The 8,023-nt window shown below is 40.9% G+C and overlaps 1 long non-coding RNA gene across 2 annotated transcripts; it reads left to right on the top strand.

The window, feature by feature from the left end:
- The first annotated feature begins 526 nt into the window (after nucleotides 1-526).
- LOC135446591 (uncharacterized) lies at nucleotides 527-7,511 on the top strand. Of its 2 annotated transcripts, none has more exons than XR_010439845.1 (3): nucleotides 527-643; nucleotides 2,024-2,119; nucleotides 7,393-7,511. It is a non-coding gene; the product is annotated as an uncharacterized LOC135446591 (long non-coding RNA). The 2 variants fall into 2 exon arrangements; XR_010439844.1 differs by lacking the exons at nucleotides 527-643; nucleotides 7,393-7,511 and adding exons at nucleotides 1,364-1,440; nucleotides 6,097-6,316.
- Nucleotides 7,512-8,023: the final 512 nt, after the last annotated feature.

Raw genomic sequence — 8,023 nt, forward strand, 5'->3', positions numbered from 1 at the left:
TGTTGGGGGCACCCTTAGCAACTTTGCTGACAGCACCGAACTCTGTGGTGCAGTTGGCACACTGCAGGGAAGGGATGCACTGGGGGACCTGGGCGGGCTCCAGACATGGGACTCTGCAAACCTCATGGAGTTCAACAAAGCCAAGTGCAACACTGTGTGTGTGTGGGCAATCCCAGGCATGAATACAGGCTGGACAGGGAAGGGATTGAGAGCAGCCCTGAAGAGAAGGACTTGGGGTATGGGTGGATGAGAAGATTGACATGAGCCAACAAATGTGCACTTGCACCCCAAAAAGCCAAATGTGTCCTGGGCTGCACCAAAAGCTGTGGAGGGATAGAATGTAAGAGAATAGTGTAGAAGGTAATCTCACACCTGAGGAGTTGCAGCTGTACCAATCACCAAAGATTAGGAGCAGACCTGCCCTTAATAGGCCACAGCTGTGTCCAATAAGAAGACGAGTGTACAAAAGGTTGGGTTAGCTGAGTGAGGAGAGATGGAGTTTGTTGGCTGTGCTGTGAAGAAGGAGCACAGCTCCTTCTGGCAGGGCAGTGCAGTGCCGTCAGGAGCTGCCCATAAGAAATCACTGAGAAGGCATGGGAACTTTTGCAGTAAGGTGACAACAAAAAGCAGCATGGCTGGCAGGGTGAGAGAGGGGATTCTGCCTCTACTCTGCTGTCACGAGACACCACTTGGAATGCTGCATCCAGCTCTGGGGTCCTCTACATAAGAAGGATGTGGACCTGTTGGAGTGAGTCCAGAGGAGAGCAGGATGTTTAGGAGGCTGAAGCACCTCTCCTGTGAGGAAAGACCAAGGGAGTTGGGGTTGTTCAGCCTGGAGAACAGAAGGCTCTGGGGAGACCTGATCATTGCCTTTGAACACACAGGGGGGCTGTAAGAAAGCTGGGAGAGGCTTTTCACAAGGACATGTAGTGATAGGACAAGGAGGAATGGCTTTGAACTGAAAGGGGTTAGGTTTAGATTGGATATTAGGAAAAAGTTCATTATTGTAAGGGTGGTGAGGCACTGGAACGGGTTGCTTTGAGCAGTTGTGAATGCCCCATCCCTGGAAGCGTTCAGATGAGGTTGGATGAGGCTCTGAGAAATCTGGTCTAGTGAAGGGCATCTCTGTGCATGGCATGAGGGCTGGAACTGGCTGGTCTTCAGGGTCCCTTCCAACCCAAACGGTGCTATAGTCTATGATAATTGACCTGTGGGAAGTCAGCAAGCAAATATGTTGCATAATATACTTGGACACAATGGATTAAGATATGACACCTGTGAAATGATGGAAATTATGAGAATTCATAGCTTTTTGATATTGGTATGGTTGCTCCTGGCACTTTTTAAATTGTTTAATGTCACAGAGAGTGATGCAGTTCCCCGAAGATTTGAGCAATTGTAAACTTCATCATGTCATCAACCAATTTTTTCTTATTCAAGGTATGGCAGTGATAGTGACCACTTCATAACATGAACATAGATTTTAAAAAATAATATTGCTTAGAAAAAGGCACGCACAGAGTAAGTTAACAAAAGTTGGATATTTTAAATTTTCTAAAATTCTTTTTGATGTTATCTTCAATTAGGTTTTTTTTTTCACTGTGCCTGCCAGAAAAATATATACATGCACAGCTAGATATCTCTGACTTTTAAAGTCATGGCACTTGGCAAAATGCTTTTAAAGAGAGAAACACAAAAGCCAATGTTATCCATGAAAACTACGTAAATATTTATAAGCAGTATATGTTTGATTTCTGTTCTTTTCAAAAATTATTTATTTATTTTAAAAATCCATCTGCTGCTACCAGATGATAAATATTTAAATCAAATTTGTGCCTGGGATACAAGGGCACTCTTTCTTCCTGAAGTGACATAATAAATTTGATACTGAAGGCCCAGTCTCAGTTCCCCAGCTCAAACAGCATAGCAGGCACTTTGTTGGGGTACATTTGTAGGCTTGTATGAAAAAGCTTCCTGTCTGGTAGGCTGTAAACAAGTGATCATTTTGCCTAATCTCTTTCAGGAGATTTCCTAGAGGCTGGACTGGAAAATGTCTCCTGGGAAAATACCTCATTTTGCCTGAAAGACTCCAAGCAGTGGTGACTTACCACCTCCTCAGGTAAGTTGTTCCAATGTTTAGTTACCCCCACTGCTAAGAAATCACATCATTTCAATCCTGAATTTGTCTGACTCCAGTTTCCATTCGTTATGTCTTTTTGTGTTTCTGTCTGCAAGACTGAAAAGCTCATCCTACAATCAAGTACCTTTTCTGTGTGTGTATTATCTGGGTGCAGTGATCCAGTCACCACTCTTCTCTGACAGATTTAATAGATGTCCTAAACCTTATACCTTAGGTGTTAGTTTTCAACCTCTGGATCATTTTTTCTGCCCTCTGATTTTTTTTTCTAGTGCTTATATATCCATCTTGAATCATGGGCACTGCTTTTTCTGATGCTGTGTGTAGGGCAAGGTCATATCCTAGTAGTTACTCCCTTTTTCATACAGAGGAAAATCAGTTATTGTGTATTACAGCTGACATTTGCTGATACATTCCATGTATTAATAGATTGGTTGATAAAGTGTCTGGAACTGTGGAGGTCTGACACTTGGATTCTCAATGTGTGCTTGTACAGGTATATGACTTTTAATTCCTGTGGTAGAGAATTATAAAATCACAGAAATGTTTGGGAAGGATATGTGCAAATCATCTAGTCCAGCTCTGTTCTTGATGCAGGCTGTTGCCAACATTCACTTAGGAATGGACCTCCTTGGTAAATCTGAAAATTTTGTCCACAGCTCCTCCAACTCCTTATCTACCACACCTTTTTCTTATTGGACTATCAGATCTGATTCAGCTCTAACATGAACTCAATCAGGGAACACCGCCATCAGGAAGAAAAAAAACCTTTTACTTCTCCTGATTTCTTGAGTTTAATTAGGCATTGATCCTGTCTGACATAGGCTATATGACTGTGGATGCTGGGACACAAATGGTAAAAGGGAGATAGGAGCATTCAAGGGGAAGTGCTTATGCAGCACAGCTTTCTAATGTAACCACAATGCTTGCAGTTTGCCAGTACAAAAAAAGTGAGATCATTCTGATTCTCCCCCTTCTCCTTGGCCATGCATTTCCACTTTTTCTGGTGGCCATGGCAAGCTGAGCTAGAAGAAAATATACATCACCATAAAAAGTAAGTAATTACTGAGTAGTTTATTGAATAGCAGTGCCAGTTGGGACAGACTTGTGTGGAGCTGCTCTTTTCAGTGGCAGCTAACTGTTTAGTTGGCTTTGCTGCAATGAGAGATTTCATCTCTGAAGTACAGTTCCATAGCAGTTTATCCTTATCTAAGTCAGAGCTATCATGGTCTGTCTGGTATTTTTACAGCTGAGCAGGAGGCTGGTCCAGGGAGCTTTGCAGCCAAGAACTAAGCTTGAACTAAACCCCAAAAAATCCTGCTGGTTCTCCACTGATTTCAGGGAGCTCATGTATCTGAAAATGAATTGCTCTTTTATACAGCAAGTTTTAAACTTGTGACCTGACCTGATGCTAGTGTGCTGGTACATGTGGTGGGAAGGGAGAAGGGCTGGATTGGGAATTTCTGTCCTCAGACATGGACAATCTCCATGACTACCTTTTTTGTTTCCTGAAGTGTATTATTGATATGAATTTTGGTGTTCACAGTAGGTCTTAAGATTATTGTAAAATGATGAAAGAGACCTGTCTTGCATGTAAACAGGCAGGGTCAATATTCTGTGGATCATTCTGGACTTGGTGATTATTGAATGACAGCTTGTGTTTTCGGGGTCTGACTCAGTGACTGAGATGGTCTCTTCCATTCTTTCATTTTTAGCTGTACCTATGCTAAGAGTACCCTAGTGTTAAAACTGTTAAGAACTAATTTTTCTTAATTTGACATTAGTTAGCCACTTTCTAATTTGTTGCATTTGGTACTATTCCATCTTCACTGCTGTATTAGTTTAACGGCAGAGTGAGAGAGAAAGAGAGCATTTTTGCTCTGAGTTGTGCTAAAGATTTTCCCCAAATGCAGCCATTAGAGACCAGCTGCAGACAAAACAGCACAGGCAGTTGATTTTTCAACAATGTTAGATTTTGAGCTCCTGTCTGCAGTAATTAATTAGCTCCATTGCTGAGCTGGCTCCCTGCGGGACTGCGCGATCATTAGTGCCAAAGCCAGGAAGGGAGCATGAACTCCCAAACCCCTGAGAAACTACTGCAGCAACTCTTGTCATCTATAGAGCATTTCAAGAACATTTCAAGTGACACTGGTAGAAAAGATTCACTTTCTCATCTGTATGAAGGCCTTGCTCAGATTCAGTAAGACTGCTGGCTGGGACCAGGCAAATCTACTTCCTGGGCAAGATTTTGTCAAAGGCTATCCAAAACCCAAAGGGTTGCTCTCAGCTAATTCATCTTAATTTTGCAGATATGTAGAGAGAATTATAGAAGACTTGAGAGACATCAGAGTACAAATCAATGGTGATGTACAGTACTGGGGCTGCTGTGCCAAAAGCTAGCCCAGAACCAAGTATCTGTCAGCTAAAAGTCAAACTTGGATACAGCAGAGACACAGATGAATCCAAACATGCCAAGATGAAAGTGCTGGCATAAAATTACACAACTTCTTTCAGGTGCAGAAAACCAGCAGACACTGAGATTATTTACAAATCACTTCTATGAATTACTTTTTGTAGGCTTGGGATGCGGTGTAATATAGTTTAATCTCTTGTCTCATTCCCCATGCTTGTTTCAGAAGAGAACAAGAAATTTAATCCAAACAAAGGATTAAGAAATTTCAATAACTGGACTATTGCCATTATTGAAACAATGGACCAGCTCTTTAAATGCTTGTTCTTGATTGAATTGAAGTCAATGACTACATCAGAGGGAGCAGAGCTGGAATGCAGAAAAGAGGAAATGAAAAGTCTAGAAGTGATACACAATTATTTTACCTATTATGCACTTCTAGCAATGCATTGCGTAAACAAAGCAGCTCTGAGAAAGGATCTCTCCTCACTGGAGAATAAAGTTAGGGAAAACTTTTGAGAGATGGTCAGAGGAAAGAGAAATGAGATTTAATATAGATAAATGTAAGGTAATACACCTGGGAAGAAATAATAATCATCCTGTATACAAAATCAGGAGCTGCTCTTTAGAAAACAGTAATAGAGAGGAAGGTCTGGGAGCAGTGGTTTATAATTAATTATTGCAGACAGGAACTCAAAACCTAGCACTGGGGCAAAACCCAAATACATTCTTATTCTGGGCCAGCACCAGAGGTTTGTTTCTACAGTGAGTGCACAGAGATCAGGGAGCTGGCAACAACACAAGCAAAATATTAAACTTATAGCTATGATGTTATTAATTCCATTTATAAGCTACAGACTTGACTGCTGATACCCAAGCTTGTGGTTTTCTATTTGCTGAATACAGTAAAACAATGAAACATGTCTAAGATAAAAACTGCCCATGAGTTTGTAGAAGGGTACCTTTTTTTTTCTTGTCCTCATATTTAAATGCAGAACTGTGGCTTAAAAATGATGAGATTTAGCCTAGACAAGATAGTGGAAGCAAACCCCCTTTCCTAAAGAAACATTACATTTGAAAACTGTATAGAGAGAATTAAAACAATGTAACAATTCCATTACTCAGTGAAAGGGAATCTGTTGGCAAGAAGCAAAGGCCAAATGTAGAGCTATGCTATTATTTAGGTGAGAAATGGTCATTAAGTGCATTTAGCAGGTAGAAAAGAAAGCTATTACAAGTAAGTGTGTTCCACCAAAACCAGATGAACATTGCTGTGCTGAGAAGACAGTGCTATGTGAAAGCCTGCCAGACAACCCAGACAGGGTGCCATGAAGAGCTGTCTGATTGCAAGGCCTGATGGCTGTGTACTTAGAAGTTCACAACTTGAGGATCACAATGAAACACAAATTGATTCTAGTCCTAGGAAAGGAAAGGAGGAAAACCCTAGCAAGATATGGTATGTAGAATATTAAAGATTTACAGGATTATTTCCTCTTACTGGTGCTGTGAGCTAGTATCACAGGGTAGTCCTGTCTTTGATTCCTTACAGGCCATGCTAGAAAGATGGCACCTCTCCCCACTATGAGGCAGCCTTGGAGTGGTATAATTTCTTCCCAGGCTGGATACAGCTTGGGCTGACACCACCAGGCTGTATGCAAGCACAGAAAGAGGAATTCATTATCCTACAGACAACTTTTCCTCCTCCTGGGAAAATAATGGTGGATCATTTATAGCCCTATATGTAAAAGCTTTTTTTGTTTAATAAGTGTAAAAACAAGTAACTATTTTTTAAATATGAAAAAGAAAAAATATCCCAAAAAAAATAAATGCTCTCAAAACTGACTTTTCATCTTCTATCTGAGAAGGCAGATAAAGCTACATAATTAGTCAGGGAAGGATCATTCCCTTTCTCCCCACAGCCTCCAGAGGATAAACTCCAGATAAGCCTTTTGGAGACTGCAGAGCTTGAACTGCAGAGGGTTTTAGTCTGTGAAAGACATTTGGAGCACACAATAATTAGCAGCTCACAGCTGAATTTTGCTAGCTGTCATAGTATTTGTTGCTATCACTGCATGAAAGTACTCCTGTAAGTCTCCTGAGTCTTCCTAAATGTGTGCTGTAGTCTGATTTGTCCACACGGAACTTTTTAATAGAATATTTGGTCAGACTACAACACTTAAAGGCTTACAGCAAATCCCTTTTCCATGGCACAACACCACCTGGACAGAATGAGAAAATATAAGTTCTTTTCTTGGACAAAGCAGGAACTCCATTACTCTTTATACTATATCCAGGCCCTTGCAATCCAGGGGGATTCAGTATGCTGGGAGAATCAATGGGTAGCCTGCTAATCCAAATCCACATCTTTGTATCCCCAAATCAGTGCTCAAGAGTTCTGGCAGAAGACAGGCCCTTTCTTAAGACTTGCCCTTCATCTCTGCTTGCTCACAGTTTTTAAGTCCCAGTGGGAAAACTGTAGAGACACTGGGAAAGAACCAGGAAATATATTGTAATTCTTTTAAACTCAATTGAGATTCCCCTCTGTTTTAAGAAAGCAAACACCAAGAACTGTCTGGGTTACCTTGAATCCAGTTGTGATTAAGTGTTTCAGGACTGATACTGTTTTTGAGATAGTCTTCATTACTGCTGCTTTCCAGACTGCAGTCTCAGATTTGTATACATTTCTTACCAGTGTTTCTAACCTTTAATTACAGTTCACTTAATGGTACATACACTTGTGCTGTCTCTTTTCACATCCAAAACAGCTGTTCAAGTTTTAATCTGTGGGCTGTGCTTTGTTTTCAGCAGTTGATATCTGTCTTTTACTGCTTTTTATCTTTTTCAGGTGTGCTTGGCTTACCTTCTCTTCTCAGCTCCCATGGTCTCTCCCCACCTCCCCCCAGGAAACGTGCTGCCAGGAGCTATATGCATAACATATATGCACTTAACAACACTTTCATTGTCTTTCTGTCCAATTGCAAAGGTCATTTTCTCAGCTCCTGAGAAAATGTCACTCCTTTTTTTTTTTTTTTTTGCACAGTGCCATTGGCTCCCTTTCTTCACTGCATGAAATACAAATGACTTCTCTCTGCTTTTCAAGCCATGTCTAATCTACATCACCAAGAAGTATCCCTCATTGCCATTATACAAATGATACTAGTATTTTAAGGCAGCCTTGAACATTCACTTTCATGCTTTCGCCCATGTTGCTGATAATGCATAGCACAAAATCTATGTAATAGCCCTAAACACTTCTTTCTCTTCTTTTTCAAGCATCAAGTCTCTGCCTTGAGCTTTGTCAGAGTCTGAGCATAGCTACATAACTCTTTTGCTGGAGATGACTTTTCATAGGCACCAATTATAACCTCTTCCTGCTCATCTTCTCTCTATAAGGCACTTCAAAGGCAAAGCAGTTTGTTGTTTTTATGTCTGTACAGTGCAAGCTGCAGTGAGGATGGGTTTAGGTTTGGTTTAGG

The sequence above is a fragment of the Zonotrichia leucophrys genome, chromosome 4, assembly GCF_028769735.1.
Source record: "Zonotrichia leucophrys gambelii isolate GWCS_2022_RI chromosome 4, RI_Zleu_2.0, whole genome shotgun sequence".
Lineage (NCBI taxonomy): Eukaryota > Metazoa > Chordata > Aves > Passeriformes > Passerellidae > Zonotrichia > Zonotrichia leucophrys.